The sequence below is a fragment of the Mustela lutreola genome, chromosome 14, assembly GCF_030435805.1.
Source record: "Mustela lutreola isolate mMusLut2 chromosome 14, mMusLut2.pri, whole genome shotgun sequence".
NCBI classification, from domain to species: Eukaryota; Metazoa; Chordata; class Mammalia; order Carnivora; family Mustelidae; genus Mustela; species Mustela lutreola.
This window is the reverse complement of record NC_081303.1, coordinates 34,966,445-34,985,052: the sequence shown is the minus strand read 5'-3', so window position 1 is coordinate 34,985,052 and position 18,608 is coordinate 34,966,445. Positions and strand designations below refer to the sequence as shown.

Below are 18,608 nucleotides of genomic sequence, written 5' to 3'. Positions count from 1 at the left end.
GAGAAATCATATGTAATAGGGATTTGTTGAAGGTTAAACATAAGTGATTAAGAGCTTAGTGTCGGATAAACCTGGATTTTAATTTTTGCTCTATCTATGCTGCATGTATAATTTTGTAGGTGTTACCTATTGTTTCCAGGCCTCTGTTAGCTTTTTGAAAATTGAATGATGTAATATATGTAAAATAAACAAAATTCAGATATTTGCTGTGTTGCAATTTGAATATTACTCAGATTTCTGAGTTTATCAGCTCTTTCCTGCAACATATAGTATTGTAGGAATATGTATAAGAGGAAACTGCTGTGAGTCTTTTTCTGTAGAAGGCTCTCTTAAAGCCTTTTGGTCGTGGTGAGGTACGAGAGTTAGAACCATTAGAAGTGTTTTACAGAAATTGAGGAAGAGTTGTTTGGTTGTTTTCTTAAATCGTATCATTTGAATTAAGATAAAGCATTTAAAACATAACCAGTAGACTTTCATTAAGTTCACTTTTTTTTTTTAAGATTTTATTTATTTATTTGATAGACAGAGATCACAAGTAGGCAGAGAGGCAGGCAGAGAGAGAGAGGAAGAAGCAGACTCCCTGCTGAGCAGAGAGCCCGATGCAGGGCTCCATCCCAGGACCCTGAGATCATGACCTGAGCCGGAGGCAGAGGCTTTAACCCACTGAGCCACCCAGGTGCCCCTTAAGTTCACTTTTTAAAATTGGGTTTTAACATAGTGATTTAAAATTAGACAGATTTGGATTCAAATCCTTCTCCTAGATCATGCTAGCAGTGATTTTTTTTGGTTAAAAGTGACAATTGCTTCTTCTTGGATTTATTGTGGTAAGTCTCTGTACAGGGTCTGCAACACAGGAGGCAACCTGTCAGTGAATGTTAGCATTTATTACTGTTAAGGGGGTAGAGGTGATGAAAACAGCAAGCATTTTTTTTTTTTCCAAAAAAGATTTTTAAAAAGTTATTATTTATTTATTCCTTTATTTGACAGAAAGAGAGAGATCACAAGTAGGCAGAGAGGCAGGCAGAGCGAGAGGAAGGGAAGCAGGCTCCCTGCTGAGCAGAGAGTCTGATGTGGGGCTCAATCCCGGGACCTGGGATCATGACCTGGGCCAAAGTCAGAGGCTTTAACCCACTGAGCCACCCAGGGACCCCTAGAGGAAACATTTCTTAAACAGTAGAGCTTGACATACTTTAAAAAAATGCAAATTGAGAGTCAGCCTGAGCTGTTAGCAATGGGGAATGACTCTTCCAAAATTTGGATACACAGTTGCAGTCTTGGTATTCTAACTGAACTCTCCTGCATTGGTTTATTACCTACTCATTATATTTGAAAAAGATCATATTTGTTTTATCTTTCAACAAGGTTAAATTTAGTTTCACATTGAGACAGACAGTATTTACCCCATCAAAGGTGATCTTAAAATGCAGTTTAGGTTCTGTTAAGTTCTCTGTGGCATTCTGTCACCAACTATAATTTGACATTAGATGAAATGTTTTAATTTCTCACATTTTTGTTCCAGTTCCTTTCATGAGCCTAAATTGTACAAGTATGTCATTAAATGGCAACTGGTTAACAGGTTTAGTTCCTGTTAAATTCGTCAGTGCTGCCTGGCCCCTTGAGATGAGTGCCACTCTGTGTGCCTAAGAGGTTAGTTGAGAAGAAACTTTATGGGTCATTTCCCAGATTGATGTCATCACCCATGTTCCCAGGGGAGCCTGTATGGATATTTCCCAGGGCATAGGTAATTAATGGAAAGGATGGTCTACAGAGTGAAGCCAAATAACCTAAAATTTCTAAACTCTGCTGTATGTATAATGTTAATAAATGGTTTGCCTTCTGAACTTGCCTGTGAAATGATAGTTTCTCTTGTTAAAGTGCTATATAATCCTTTTTTTAAGGATTTTATTTATTTATTTGACAGAGATCACAAGTAGGCAGAGAAGCAGGCAGAGAGGAGGAAGCAGGCTCCCTGCTGAGCAGAGAGCCCAATGTGGGGCTCAATCCCACCACCCTGGTTTCATGACCTGAGCTGAAGGCAGATTTTTTAACCCACTGAGCCACCTAGGCGCCCCTAAAGTGTTATATAATCCTTAAAAGTCCTGTTTGCAGGGATTTTTAAGACTGAACAGAAATAATAAAGAAACTCTGAACTTTTTATTTGTCGATGTATCATACTATGTGCTTCTTATTAGAGAGAAGTATAATAATAATCACCTGATTTTGTCATGCCAGATTACAAATAGAACTATTCTCTAAGGTTTTCAGAAAAGTAAAACCTCTGCTTTTCACTGTTTCTGAGATGTGCTGTGTTCATCCCTACATAAACTTGCAGAGGGCTTCTGTATGGCACCCATCTTCTGATAGCTCAGTACTTATCTAGAGTCCCCTCATTTTGCATGATTAATTCATCTTAGTAAGAAAATTTAACTACTACTGAAACCTCAGATTCTGACTTTCTATCACTTTTCTGATTTTTAAGTGTAACACTCAGTAACTACTTGCTATTATTTTAGCTGCATATGTTGATGTGACACTAAAAGTATACCTGAATCTCCAGTTGGTATTTTACAAGCTTAGTTAGAAGTGCCAAAAAGGTTTAAAAGAATAATTTAAAACTACAACATTGACCTAGATTGAAAAAAGAAAATCTCACAAGTATAAAAATTTACACCATGAATATTTAAAAATTCAATGACTGATTCCTCAAATAGTATGGGCAGATGTTATATAGCATATGTTAAGTCATTTTGTCAATATACCTGAACCACTGTCCTTGAGTCCCCTGTGAACCATGAAGTGAAACAAGGAAAACTAGATTGCCCTAAAACCCATCTGCTGGGTCATCACCTACACTACAGTGCTGGTGAAGCCAAAGGCTACTCTGTGCACAATTTTTGCTAACATCTCTTGTCATCCTGTACCTGACTCCTCTTAAACATAGAGTTCCCCTCCCATATGTCAGCAATCTCAAAAGAAGATAGAAGAGGCAGCCTTATTACCACAAGGTGGTACATTATTTTGGCTCTTGTCATCATAGTGAAAATTATGGAAAATAAAATTCAAAATTTTCTTGGCTTTTGGAGGACAGAGAAAGTGGTTGCATTAGATACTTGAAAGACAGAGTAAGATTGCACTAAAAGAGGAGAATGGATTTTAAATATTGCAGTGCAGTCCTACATAGGTATTCAGACCTATAATGCCAGTGAAGAGAAAAGCCACTTTGAGTTCATACAGACTTGGTCACCACTCTAGGCTAGAGTTTAGAATTATGTAGAGATGAATGGAAAGCCTTGGGCTTTTAGTAATAGCTCTTGAGATCTCAAGAAATGGAAAAAGCTAGGGAAATAAGACTGTTGAAAAGCCAAGCCAACTTGTTCCTGAATCCCTAAAACTAATTCCGGAAGCTTAGGCTTTTTCCTATAAATAGAGGAGTTAGCTTAGCCATTAAATAGGAATTGAGCACTATACCAGTCTGAAACCCTTGAAGACTAAAATTAGCCAAAGAACAAACTCTGTTTTAGTTTATAACACCTTCTTCTATCCTCCCTACCCTAAGCTTCAGGAGGTGCACTTATAATAACTGAGGGAGTTTATTTTTAATATTTTTACTAGGTTCCTGTTACAGCTAATCTCCCTTCTGTGGTCATTACTGAGTGACACCCCATCCCACCCCCACTTGTCTAACATTAATAAACTCACCTCTTCTCTTATTTCTCAACTGTCCATGGTTCTTACTGTCTGAAGACCAAAATCTTTATCAAGACACATACATTCCCTCACAGGGTAGGCAGGCCTCCTGTATTTAATGATTTTGTTTTGTGTCCTATATTGCCTAAATATCATTTATATTAAACATTTTTCAACAAAATATACAGCTTTGGCAGTTAGAGCTATTTTTCCACTACTGTAATTGGCACTTAACACATTTTAATGAAAACACAAGCTGAAAATCAGACCTCTAGAAATAAAATTCAGTGTAGTCCTTTATGGTCTCTTCTGCAGGTTATTTTGAAGGGAAGTGAGAAGTCAGAGTATTTAATTTTTATGTTCAAGAAAGAAAAAGACTGTTCTTTGCCTGAAGTCCCAAGTTGTGAATAAGTAACCATTATTAATTAGAAATAGCTCTGGATCAGTACACATGCTGTGAAAATCAGCCAATCAATGACAGCCTCACTCCAGTCGCCATGCCTTTGAATATCAGCCAGTCAATAATAGCCTCACTCCAGTGACTACACTTCCGAAAGTTAGCAAATCAATGACAGCCTTAGGCTTCTGAAATTCAGCCAATCAGTGACTGCTGCTGTATGTTTAGTATACCTGCTCAACATTCATTAATGTATATTCAGTGGACAAAAGAACAAAGTAAGTTGGATGTAGCCACTAAAGATATTATGTTAAATGTAAATGGACCTGAGACTCTTTTGTCAGCAACTGGTATGACTACTAGACAGAAAGTCAACAGGAATATAAAAGATCTGAGCAATATAATCAGCCAGTAGAATCTAACAGGCACATGTGTATAGAACATGTAACCGAACAATACCAGGATACAAGTAGACCATTCACCAAGATAGACCATATCCTGGGCCATAAGACAGACCTCAACAGATTTAAAAGAACTGAAATCATACAGAGCATATTATCTGACAATAATGGATTCAATAACAAAAGTATAAGCAACAGGGAGAAAAATGATCTATGGGTCAAAGAGGAATTCTCAAAGGAAATTTAAAAAAATATATATCGAAAGATAATGAAAATAAAACATATCCAAAATATCGAAATATGTCAAAGGTACCTAAACCATTCCTGACAGGAAAATTTGTAGCACTAAAAGCTGTACAATTAGAAATGAGTAAAGTTCTCAAACTGGTAATGTAATTTACTCCCTCAAGAAGCCTAAGTTCCTGGGGTGCCTGGGTGGTTCAGTTAGTTAATTTTCTTGATTTTCTGTTCAGGTCATGATCTCATTGGTTGTGGGATTGAGCCCCACGTTGGGCTCCATGCTCAGTGTGGAGTAGGCTTGGGATTCTTTTTCTCCACTCCCCTTTCCCCTCCCATCCTCAAATGATTAAATAAATCTTAAAGGGGCATCTGGGTAGCTCAGTGGATTAAGCCTCTGCCTTTGGCTTGGGTCATGATCTCAGAGTCCTGGGATCGAGCTCTGTATCAGGCTCTCTGCTCAGCAGGGAACTTGCTTCTCCCTCTCTCTCTGCCTGCCTCTCTGCCTGCTTATGATCTCTGTCTGTCAAATAAATAAATAAAATCTTTAAAATAAATAAATAAATAAATAAATAAATAAATAAATAAAAATTAAAAAAAAAAAAGAAAGAAAAGAAACCTAACTTCCTACCCAAGAAATAAAAAGGAGATAAAATAAAGCCAAAGGAAGTAGAAAGATGGAAACAATAATGGTAAAAACAGAAATCAGGGCATTAAAAATAAGAAAACAATAGAGTGTTGCCAGCAATTGGCAGATTCCAGTGCTTACTCCCCTGACAGGAACAGCAAAAACAATAAACAACAACAGCTAACAGCATACTTAGTGGTGAAAAGCTGCCAACTTCTTCTGTAAGATCAGGAACAAGAAACAAGACAAGGATGTTACCACTTTCTTCAACATAATACTGGAGGCCTAGTCATGGCAATCAGACAACAAAAAGAAAAAGGCATCTAAATTGGTTGGGAAGAAGTAAAACTTTAACTATTTGTGGTTGACATGATACTATATAGAGAAAATCTTAGAGACTCCACCCACAAAAAAAGAACTAATAAATGAATTCAGTAAAGGTAAAGCATACAAAATCTATTGTCTCTATACACTTATAATGAAGGAGTAGAAAGAGAAATTTGGAGAACAATCCCACTTATAATGGCATCAAAAAGAATAAAAATACCTAGGAATAAATTTAACCAACAAAATGAAAGAACTATACTTTGAAAATTATAAGACATTGATGAAAGAAATTGAAGGTAGCACCAACAAATGGAAGGATGTATGATGCTCATGCATTGGAAGAATTAATGCTGTTAAAATGTTCATACAACCCAGAGCAATCTACAGATTCAATGCAGTACCTCTCAAAATTCCAATAATGTTTTTCACAGCACTAGAACAAACATCCTAAAATTTGTAAGGAACCACAAAAGACCTCAAATAGCCAAACAGTCTTGAGAAAGAAGAATGAAATTGGAGGTATCACAATCCCAAATTTCAAGATATACTACAAAGTTATGGTAATTAAAACTGTATGGTACTCACTTACACAAAAGTGGACATATATATTGCTAGAACACAGCAGAGTTCAAAAACAAACCCATGCTGATATGATCAGCTAATCTATGAGAAAGGAGGCAAAATTATACAGTGGGGAGAAGATAGTCTCTCCAGTAAATAGTGTTGGGAAAATTGGATAGCTACATCCAAAAGAATGAAACTGGAGTACTTTCTTTTTCTTTTTCTTTTTTTTTTTTTTTAAGATTTTATTTATTTATTTGACACACAGAGATCACAAGCAGGCAGAGAGAGAGAAAGGAGGAAGCAGGCTCCCCGCTGAGCAGAGAGCCCAACATGGGGCTTGATCCCAGGACCCTGGGATCATGACCTGAGCCAAAAGCAGAGGCTTTAACACTGAGCCACCCAGGCACCCCTGGAGTACTTTCTTAAACCACACCAAAAATAAACTCAAAATGGATGAAAAACTTAAGTGTGAGACCTGAAACCACAGAACTGCTAAAAGAAAACATAAGTGTTAATCTCTTGGGCATTGGCCTTAACAACATTTCTCTGGATATGTCTCCCCAGACAAGAGAAACAAAAACAAAAATAAAAAAATTGGGACTGTATCAAACTAAAAACCGTTTTACACATGAAGGAAACTTCAACAAAACAAAAAAGCAATCTACTGATTGAAAGAAGATAATCGCAAATGAAATATCTGATAAGGGGCTAATATCCAAAATATATAAGGAACTTACACAACACAAGACACACACACACAAACACACATACACACACACACAAATAATAATAATTATAAGCCAACTAAAAAAATGGGCAGCGGATCGCAATAGACATTTTTTTGAAAGAAGACATAACAGATGGCCAACAGACACATGAAAAGATGTTCACTGTCTTTAATTGTCAGAGAAATGCAAATCAAAACCATAATGAAATATAACCTTATACCTGTCATAATGGCTGTTTTAAAAAACAAAACAGGAAATAACAAGTGTTGGTGAAGATGTGGAGAAAGGGAACCTTTGTGCACTATTGGTGGGAGTGGAAATTGGTGCAGTTGCCCTGGAAAATCATATGGAGGTTCCTGAAAAAACTAAAACTAAAAATATCATACAGTCTAGTAATTCCACTGCTGGTTATTTATCAAAAAAAAAAAAAAAAAAAAGCAAGCAAGCAAGCAAGCACTAATTCAAAAAGATAAATACACCCCTGATAGAGCTACCCAGAATTCATACTGTTGAACTCCTTTACATCTCCACCTATTGCTGTAGTGCTGAATGGCCCCACCAGCTTTGGAGCAGAGTCTACACTCACCTTGTACAGCTACATGCATGTCCTGAACCCTGGCTCCATAACAACTCAGCATATGCTCATGCCTTGGGCATCAGTGCCACCACTGTAGTAAGTGCACCTGCACTCTGGTCCCAGGTACCATGGTCATTCTGTTCCCCCAATCCCTGGACCTTGGCTCCATACAAGTCCACACCTTGAATTCTGGTGCTTCTGCCACAGCAAGTGCATCCTTACCTTTGTCCCAGGACCTGCAGTGGTTCTCCTTGGCCCTGAGCTTCATGGTTGCTCTCTGTGCACCTCTACTGTACTGGCACAAGTGCCCCAGATCCTACTGCTTCCATATGTGTACCTGCATACCAAATTCAAGGCCAAGGAAGATCTTTTGGCCATTGCCCACCCCCCAAAAGAGAACAAGAAGACTCCAGAAGCCTTTACCACTGAGGTTACCCACAATATTGATTGCTGAGGACTCCTACAGTCTTTCCTGATGGTGACCTCATTTGACAGAGCTTCATGGAGACTACACGGTTGCACTTCCCCCAGAACCCAGATCTATTGCTATATCCTTATGGAGCCAGCACCACCATACCCCCACCCAGCCAGTGTCCTCATACTATCTGTGGATGAAGGTCTTTCCCCACTGAAGCCAATCTGTAAAGTCTGGAGATGACTGCCCCTCAAATGTGCAGACGTCAGTGCAGGGCTACAGGAAACATGAAAAATCCAAGAAAAATGATACCGCCAAGGGAACACAGTAATTTTCTAGTAACTAATGCCAACAAAATGGAGATCTATGAGTTCCCTGGCTGTGAATTCAAAATAATTGTTTTAAGGAAGCTCAGTAAGCTACAAGAGAACACAAATAGACAACTCAGTGAATCAGGAAAACAATACATGGCCAAAATGAGAGATGCAACAAAGAAAAATGATAAAATGAACCAAACGGACATTTTGGAACTGAAGAATACAGTGAATAAAATAGTAAAATGTAATAAAGAGCTTCAATAGTAGACTCCCCAAATTACAATCAGGTCATTTAAAATCACCTAGGCAGAAGAGATAAAGAAAAAAGAGTGAAAAAAGCCTATGCGATTTATGAGAGACCATCAAAAAGTACTAATATATGTATGTATTATGGGAGTCCCAGAAGGGAAGGAGATTATAAAAGCAGCAGAAATAAGTCCTGCAAGGAATAATGCCTAAAAACTTACCAAATCTGGAGAGAGAAGTGGAAGTCCAGATTCATGAAACTCAGAAGTCCCCAATATTATCATCCGAGACTTCACTGAGATACATTATAATCAAATTGTCAAAAGTCAAGGAGAAAGGAGAATTTGAAAGCTTCAAGAGAAAATCAACTCATTACATACAAGGGAATTTCTATAAAACTCTCAGTGGATTTCTCAGCATGAAACTTGCAGTCCAGGAGAGAGTGGAATGATATATTCAGGGTATTCAAAGGAAAAAAATGGCCAACCAAGAATATTATGCCTGGCATGATTATTCTTTAAAAATGAAGGGGATATAAAGTCCTTCCTTGACAAACAAAAACTGACAGGGTTTGTCACTGCTAGAGCTGTCCTACAAGAGATGCCTGATACTTAACTCTCAATGAAATATGTGTAGGAGAATCTTACCACAACACAGTAAAGTCCATATATGAGAAGTCTACATCTAAAATCTGGTATAAAGGATGCCCACTTTTCCCACTTCTTTTCAACATAGTACTAGAAGTCCCAGACGGAGCCATTAGACAAGAAAAGGAAATAAAAGCCATCCAAGCTGGAAAGGAAGTAGAATTATTTATATTTACAGATGATATGATCTTATATGGAGAGAACACTAATACTCAACTAAAAAACTGCTAGAACTGATAAATTCAGTAAAGTTTCAGAATACAAAATCAATATATAAAAATCATTCATGTTTCTGTACATAATCTGAAAAGGAAATTAAGTAATCCTATTCACAGTAGTAACAAAAAAGAAAAAAATATATAGGAATGAACTTAACCAAAGAGATGAAAGACTTGTCACTGAAAACTAATAAATGTTGATGAAGGAAATTAAAGCAGAAACATACATGGGAAGACACCCTAACTCATGGATTGGAAGAATTAATACTGTTAAAATGTACATATTACCTAAAACTATCTACAGATTCATTGTAAATGTTGTCATAATTCAAGGAATGTCATGGTGACATTCCTTGTAGTAATAGGGAAAAGCCCTAAAAATCATACAGACTCATAAAAGACCCTGAATAGTCAAAGCAATCTCAAAAAAGAAAAAAGCTGGAGGTGTCACACTTCCTCATTTCAAAATATTTTACAAATACATAGTAATCAAAACAGTATAGTACTAGCATAACATCAAGCATAGAGGCTAGTGGAACATCCAGAAATAAATCTACACATCCATGGTCAACCAGTTTTTGACAGTGGTGCCAAAACAGAATGGAAAAAGGATAGTTTGTTCAGCAAATGGTGTTGAGAAAACTGGATCTTCACATACAGAAGAATGAAATGGGATCCTCATGTTACACCCTACACAAAAACCAGCTCAAAATATATTAAAGACTTTTAAACGTAAGACCTGAAGCCATATATCTCCTAAGAGAAAACATAGGGAGGAAAAAAGCTCTTTACCATTGGTTTAGGCAATGATTTTTTGGATATGGCATCAAAAGCACAGTCACAAAAGCAAAATAGACAAATGAGATTGCATCAAACTAATAAGCTTCTATCTAGCAAAGGAAATAGTCAATGAAATAAAAAGGCAATCAGTAGAATGGGAGAAAATATTTGCAAACCATATATTTTGTAAAGGGTTAATATCTGAAGTACATAAGGAACTCATACAATTGATAGTAAACAATCAAACGAAAAACAGATAACCTGATCAAAAATGAGCAAAGGACCACAATAGACATTTCTTTTTCTAAAGAAGACATCAAATGGTCAACAGGTTTGTGAAAGATGTGCAACTTCACTTATCATCAGGAAATGCAAATCAAAATCACAGTAAGATATCACTTCCTACCTGTTAGAATGGCTGTTATCAGAAAGACAAAAGATAGCAAGTGATGATAACATTGTGGCAAAGGGAACCTTGTTTACTCTTGGTGGTAATGTAAAATGTTATAGTTATTATGGAAAACAGTATTGACGTTCCTCAGTAAAACTACTGGGACACCTGGGTGGCTCAGTCAGTTAAGTGGCTGCCTTTAGTTTAGGTCATGGTTCCGGGGTCCTGGGATTGAGCCCCGCATTGGGCTCCTTCCTCAGCAGGGAGCTTGCTTCTCCCTCTGCCCGCTGCTCCCCTGCTTGTGCTCCCCATCTCGCTCTCTGACAAATAAATAAATAAAAATTTAAAAAAGGGAAAAAAGGAGAACTACCATATAATTCAGCAGTCTCCTTTATGGGTATATAACCAAAGGAAATGAAATGAGCATCTTGAGAGATTGCTGCACGACTGTGTTTATTTCATCATTATTTACAATAATGAAGATAAGGAAATAACCCAAGTGTCCATCAACAGATGAATGGATCAGAAAAATGTGATTTTATGTATATGGAATATAATTCAGCCTTTAAAAAGAACAAAATCCTGCCATTTGTAACAACATAGATGAACCTGGAGAATATCATGCTAAGTGAAATAAGCCAGATGCAGAAAGACAAACATGGCATTAGATTTGGAATCTAGAATGGTCTACCACATAGAACCAGTGGGTAGAACGGTAGTTACTGGGAGCTGAGGTTGGGATACTGTTGGTTGAGAGGACAAAGTTTCAGTTTTGCAAGATGAATAAATGCTATCAATCTAATATGCTGCAATGTGACTATAATTAACAATATTGTATACTTGAAACTTGCTAGGGTAGAGGGTAGATATTAACTGTTCTCATCACAAAAAAAGTAAATGTGCTCTTTGAAGAAATGGATGTGTTAACTTGCTTGAATGTGGTGATTATCTCACAATGCATATGTAGATCAAATAATCAAATTGTATACCTTAAATATATATAATTCTTAATTGTCCAGGTATACTTCGGCAATAAAAAATAGAAATAATGAAAGGAAAAACTAAACCTCTGATAAGACTGAAAAAAAGTTAAAAAGAAAAGATACAAATCATCAATATCAGGAATAAGGGATATCAGTACAGAGTCTGCAGACATTAAAAAGATAACAAGGGAATACTATAGACAACTTTATGCCCATTTATGGGTTATTTAGAAGAAATAAATCAATTTCTTGAAAAATACTATCTACCAGAATTCAACCAAGATGAAATAATCTGAATGTGATTTTATGTATATGGAATATACATAATTGGTAATTCACTGGAGAATTCTACCAAACATGTAAAGAGGAATTAACACCATTTTTTGTACACAGTCTCTTCCAGAAGATAGGCTGGAATGCTTCCTGACTGATTTAATGAAGCTAGTATTACCCTGGTGGCAAAAACAAACAGTGCAGAAGAAGAAGTCTGTAGACCCTTATTTTCTCACTTACTTAGATGCAGAAATCCTCAATAAGAATCACGGACCCACAAATAATTACAATTAGTATTACTTCTCTTAGAGAGTAATAATCAAAGTCCAGCATGGAAAATGTTAATTTAGTGCTCTTTTAGTTACTTCTAGTATAGCCTCAAATATGAATTAATTTGTAGTCAAATTCAGCAGGTTTTGTAATTTCATTTTGTTCCCTTCATTTGGATCACCATTGTTTTTCAAATATAAGTTAATTACTTTTGGCAAATTAGACCAAATCATTGTTGTTATTATTTTTAAAAATTGAACCATCATACATTTTCCTTTTCTGAAAAAGCCTATGTACCCTTTACCTTAATTTTATGGTTTTTTTTTTTTTTCAGGGTATTGAACCTGCTTAATTTAAAGTTCTCCTCCTGTTTTTTGTTTTTTTTTTTTTTTAAGATTGATTGATTGATTGATGAAAAAGAGAGTGTGAGTTTGTGGGGGTGAGTAGAGAGAGACAGAATCCCAAGTAGTCTCCCCACTGAGTATGGAACCAGATACAGGCTGATCCCGTGACCCCAAGATCATGACCTGAGCTGAAACCAAGAGTCAGATGCCTAACTGAGCCACTCAGGCACCCCAGGTTCTCCTCCCATTTTAAAGGAGGTATCTAAAAGTGTTCCTTGCATTGTATTCCTGATTAGATTAAATTTTCCTATTTCTGACTTGGTGACTATAAAATGAAATCTATTAAAGTGATGGTAACCAGCTGTATCCCTTTGCCATTTGCAAGTGAGCTCCTTGAAGTTTTGTGATGGCAGATTTTCAAAAAACAGTACTTTAACTTCCAAAGTAAAATATGGTATAATATGTATCATAGGATGAAGTGTTTGGTTTGATTTATACACTGTAATTCCCTTCTTTAAAAAGACATCTTGTTTGAAATAATTTCGTTCAATTTTAGGCAAAGTACATTACTGGAAGTTAAAAATGATCATTTTTTTCCTCTAAAGTGAAGATTCTCTGAAAATATGTTCATGGTGGTGGGAGTGCGGGGTTGTGGGTCACATATTCGCATATCTTACCACATCTTATCTTTTTCAAAGGAAGAAAATAAAAGTCCTCTTTAAATTTAGTTGGTGACAACTCTTTGCCTTTTGGTGCTTAATAAGGCTTGAGATAATAATAAATAGTGATAATTACAGAACCTTTTTCATGTTCTTGTATTTTTGCTTACATTTGGAGTGTCTAAGGCCAGCATGCGGGGAATTGTTTATTGCTTCTTAATTAGGTTTCCAGCAGTTAGAATAAGCAAGAGGGTGCTTGGCTTATGGCATTGCAGTATGTCCTGATAGGCTTCCCTTGGTCATGGTTAAAGAAAATAGAAAAATAGCAATCATTCTTTCATAATTATACTTTTTCTATAAAGGAAAGTTGTTTATAATTAAGCATTACAAAGTAATAATGTACACATTAAATAAATGAAATACATATTTAGATATCTAAATATTTACATGTTTTAAAAAGATGACAAGCATGCCAAGGTACAAATTATCTTTCATACTCAATTTTAACTCTTTCTCATCACTGCTTAGCCTACCTTAGAGTAATGCCAACATTCTTTAAGCCTTAAAACACTCTGTGTTTATACTATAGATAGGATATCCTTCAGTGACTTTATGGCAAAAGCCCTTGCAGTAATTTCCCTTACTCTTTTAAATACCAAGTATTTATTGAACTCCTATAATATATGTAAAATATGGTAAGCATACAACATTTTAAGGGATTCATACAACAAACATTTGTTGAGCATCTATTATGTCCCCAAAAGGAAAATATAAGATAGATTCCTTTTCCTTAATGTTTGGTGTGATTAGTGGTGGGATTAGGTAGATGTAGTATCCATGTAGGAAAACAACCATTAATCCATACCAGTAAATTGTCAGTGGAATCTGGGGGAGGATTTTAAGGACGGGGAAATTTTTACATTTGGTCTGCAGTAGATAAATAGCATCAAAGGTGATGGACTGTGTGGGTGAAGATGATTTTGATAAGCTTAGAGGCTGTATCGTAGTTGAGGAGCAAGAGGAAAATTACAGGAATGGGAAAGAATATGATAGATACTGGGGAGGTGTTTCCTCAGATGGGGTCAAAACATCATAGCCTTTCCAGAAAGCACCAAGGTGGCCGACAGGTGGCTCCATGGTAGACCTTTTGTATGAAAATTGAGGTCACAACACAGCTAACCTTTGAATATTTAAAAGATGTTTAGACGTGTCAGGGCCTCAGAAGAGTGGAAGAAATGAACTGTCCTTGCCTTTATATGACTTATAATTTCTTTGTTCCATGTTTGGTGGAAACTCTGAGGGGAGAGGAAAATGTTTTCCTTATTCCTTTTCCCTTTAGAAGATGATGAGGAAGTAATTGCAAAAGACTTCTATAGCACTGTTCGAAGTGGGAAGAGTTACAGTGTGGGGACCGAGCTAGAATGCTTTCTTGTTTTAAAGAAGAGGGCTGAAGTAGTAGCACTAGACCTGCCTGCTGTCTGGTCCTAAGTTGTGGTGGTGGTTTGTTTGCTCTCCTGGTCTCATCATCATCATCTCTCTGTCTATCTCTTTGTCTCTCTCTCTCTCTCTTTTTTTTTTTTTTTTAACTTTATTCATTTATTTTAGACAGAGAGCACATGTTCTGCTCATGCAGAAACCATGGGTGGGGGCAGAAGCAAAGAGAGAGGGAGAGAATCCCAAGTGGACTCCATGCTGAACTCTGAGCTGGTTTCAGGGCTCAATATCAGCACCCTGAGATCATGACCTGAGCCAAAAACAAGAGTTGCACGCTTAACTGACTGAGCTACCCAGGCACCCATCCATGGTCTCATCATCTTAAGTCAATCATAAAGCAGCCAGTCCGCATGGCAGAACAATCCTCCTTTTCCAATATGTATCCTGAAGGATAGGATACCCTAGCCCCTAGGAATGGTGCCATATTTCTGGAGGGATTTAGAGAGTTGTCTCAGCCTAGGGAATTCCTTATGGTCTTACATAGCTTAACTGGCAGGATAAGTTAAAATTTCCATGGAATCAAATATATATATATATATATATATATATATATATATATATATATCTTAATAAATTTGCCTCTTTACCTCATTTAACTTTGTCTCACTTTCAAGGTTTGCTAAGTTTCGCTAGAGTTATAAAGATTCTGCCTATGACATTTTCATGCTGTTGACCTCCACAATTGATTTAGTTGATCTTTCTGAACAAAGGAGGAGTAATTATTGTTAAAAGGTAGAAGTATCTGAACTCTACTGCAAATAAGTTCTCAAGTTATATTTGGAGATGCTACTCTTAAGTTTCATTTTCTTTTTAAACCATCCTGTCTCTTAGACCAGTGTGCAGCTGCTTACCCTTAATTTCCTAAGTGCCATCTTATATTTGTCATTCCTGGTATCAAAAAGTTACTGGCACCATGGTGTTGAGAGGTGAACTCCTGTAGATATTGTATGAGACTATAATGAAACTGAGTGAGAAGCAAAGGGAAGGTGAATTTGTAGACTTATAACTCAGGCAAGTGTTATCTTTCAGTTTTATTTCTCAGTCATTATGAATCCCAAACTCTAGACAAATGTAGGTGTTTTTCGTCTTCGAGAATCTGATAGAATGAATCTGAAGACAGCAACCTGGCTCTCTGTTGATAGAGAAAGGAGGACTAAACTCATCCATAAATGAATCACGTCATTCCTTTCAAGCTATGCTTCTGTTACTTAATTACTTCAGTATTTACTGAAATCAAGTGTTTTATTATGTTTTGTATTCTAAAAGTTTTATTGTTATTATTTATGATATTTTTGTTTCTTAAATTATTTAAATGTGTTTTTGAAAGAAGAATTATACTTTCTATTGTTCATTATCATGAACACATGAGTCTTATCTTAGACCTTTAATCTATTTCAAAGTAATAAAAAATTCAACTTAAATGTTTTAGTTAGACCTTAAAAAAGAACACAGATACTGACCCAAAATACACACACACACACACACAAATACATTTCATAAAAAAAAGATCGTCAGAAATGACAAATTCACATTATTTAATACTGAGTGTAAGAGAGACTTGAAATCACTCCATTGTCAAGGGGCTTCTCCACACTTTTGATGATTCAAGATAGAATATCTCTAAATAATAAATTTATGTGCTGGAGACCAAAGTGTCTTAGACTGATAACATATCAAGAATATACTTAAAACATTTTCTGAGTTGAAATATTACTAGTTTAGATGTCTCTAATTTAAAGATGGTAGAAATCAGTTTTCTTGTACTCGAGTGAAATTTAAGGTGAAATTAGAGAATTGGGTGGAAGAATTTATTTCATTTGACCCACTCTATATTGTATCTTTCCTAACTGGTCAGTTTTTTCTGGTTCTGGTTCTGGTGAAATCGTTTGATGAGAGTTAGAGTGGCTAGGACCAAAATCACAACTGGAACTTTCATGGGGTCTTGATTCTGCCAAGTGGCCCCAGCGCCCTGAGAACAGAGCTGCCTGTGTCTCTGAAAGGTTTCTTTTTTACAGAAGCTATACTTTAGGATCAGCAGTCGTCCTCCCCATTTGGGTTTCAGTAGAAGGAGTACTGAGGGCTTGGGGGGATTTTTGTCTTCCATGTTCCCAGATTCTGCAGGCTGGAGTTAAAGTACAGACCACCTCCATCAGAAATATGCCCTAGGATGATGTTCACAGTAGTTCCTTGTGTTCACTTCCACTTTCAATTGTTTCCAAGCTGTATACCTGAGGGGGCCCTGCCCAATAGGTTAAGAAAGGAATTTACGAACCGTGAGTAGAGAAGAATATAGCAACTGATAGGTGACTGTAAATGAGTGAGGAGAGAATATGGGAGGAAAATCTACTATGTGTTCATTATTATTCTCTCCAGGATGTTTTTTTCCTCATAGTATATATATATTTTTCCTCTTTATTCATTAGAGAGAAAGGGAGTGAGTAGGAGCATGAGCAGGGGGAGGGACAAATGGAGAGGGAAAAGCAGATTCCCTGATGAGCAGGGAGCCCAATTCAAGGCTCAGTCCAGGGATCATGACCTGAGCCAAAGGCAGATGCTTAACCAACTGAGCGACCCAGGTGCCCCTTTCCTAGGATATTTCTGAAAACGGATTTAATATTTTCAAATTTCCTTTCTATGTCCTAGGACTGAATCTTAAAGCAACTCAACAAGACCTAAACTATGGAATTCAGTTTTGTTTTTTTTAGTTTTATATTCTAACAATTCTTTTTTTGTTTTGTTTTGTTTTAAATTTCTTTTAATTTTTTATTAACATAAAATACATTATTTGCTTCAGGGCTACAGGTCTGTAAATCATCAGCCTTACACAATTCACAGCACTCACCATAGCACACACCCTTCCAGTATCCATCACCCACCACTCTGACCTGCCCCAGCTACTCCCCAGCACCACTCTATTTTGTGAGATTAAGAGTCTCTTATGGTTTGTCTCCCTCCTGACCCCTTCTTGTTTCATTTTTTCCCTCCCTACCCCCCATGATCGCCCCCCACTTTGTCTCTCAAATTCCTCATATCAGAGACATCATATGATAATTGCCTTTCTTTGATTGACTTATTTCACTTTGCATAATACCCCTTTAGTTCCATCCACATCCTTCAAATGGCAAGATTTCAGGTTTTTTGATGGCTGCATAGTATTCCATTGTGTATATATACCACATCCTCTTTATCCATTCATCTGTTGATGGGCATCTGGATTCTTTCCATAGTTTGACTATTGTGGACATTGCTGCTATATATATTCGGGTGCACATGCTCCTTAGGATCACTACATTTGTATCTTCAGGGTAAATACCCAGTAGTGCGATTGCTGAGTCGTAGGGAAGCTCTATTTTCAACTTTTTGAGAAACTTCCAGGCTATTTTCCAGAGTGTCTGCACCAGCATGCATTCCCATGGTGTAGGAGGGTTCCCTTTCTCTGCAACCTTGCCAACATCTGTCGTTTCCTGAGTTGTTAATTTTAGCCATTCTTACTGGTGTGAGGTGGTATTTCACTGTGGTTTTGATTTGTATTTCCCTGATGTCCAGGGATGTGGAGCACTTTTTCATGTGTCTGTTGGCCATTTGGATATCTTCTTAGGAGAAATGTCTGTTCATGTCTTCTGCCCATTTCTTGATTGGATTATTTGTTCTTTGGGTGTTGAGTTTGATAAATTCTTTATAGATTTTGATCCTAGCCCTTTATCTGATATGTCATTTGCAAATATCTTCTCAGCATTCCTGACAATGCAATTCTTAAAGTATCTATTCAAGTTTAACTATTATAAGCTTGTCTCAAAAGCCTTTTAAATATGGGGGTGGGGAATGAACACAGGTGTTAAAACATTAAGACCTGGGTATGAGTTTCAGCTCTGATATAGATCAACCGATGTTCATTATTTAGCTTCTCTATTAGTTTTCTTCTGTAGAAAATGAGATAAATGTGCCTATTTAATTCTTCATAGGGTTATTTCAGGACCAAATAGGAAAGCTGTTTTAAGGATAGGTTAAAAAAAAAAGGCTACATA

General features: G+C 36.7%; 1 protein-coding gene across 4 annotated transcripts in view; it reads left to right on the top strand.

Moving 5' to 3' along the window:
* RABGAP1L (RAB GTPase activating protein 1 like) overlaps positions 1-18,608 on the top strand; it is a 776,623-nt gene that overhangs the window by 380,170 nt on the left and 377,845 nt on the right. The gene's annotated exons all lie outside the window — the stretch shown is intronic.